The following is a 362-nucleotide window of genomic DNA, read 5'->3' on the forward strand; positions in this document are numbered from 1 at the left end:
AGGGCCTTGAAAGTACAATTAATAACGAGCTTTATGTGGAAGAAGTACGCTCATAACGAAAGCAAATTTGTGTTGCAAGGCAAAATTTTCACCTATAGTGAATGATTCCTTAAAAGAGTTTTAACGCATTCCATGTTGTGCGGAGGTTGCGTTTATATTTTCGGAATTGAACAAAAATCTGCGCATTAGATTTCCTTTATTGTCATAAAAAGAGTGTTAATGTTAATGTTATTATATTTTTTAAAACTAATTCAGTGGGAAAAGACAGAAATTCTAAACGATTATTATTCGCCCTGCCTTTGTCAAGACAGACACCCCACATAATATATCACAATTATTGTGTAAAAGATATTGTATTAAAT

Source organism: Penaeus monodon, chromosome 29, assembly GCF_015228065.2.
Source record: "Penaeus monodon isolate SGIC_2016 chromosome 29, NSTDA_Pmon_1, whole genome shotgun sequence".
NCBI lineage: Eukaryota > Metazoa > Arthropoda > Malacostraca > Decapoda > Penaeidae > Penaeus > Penaeus monodon.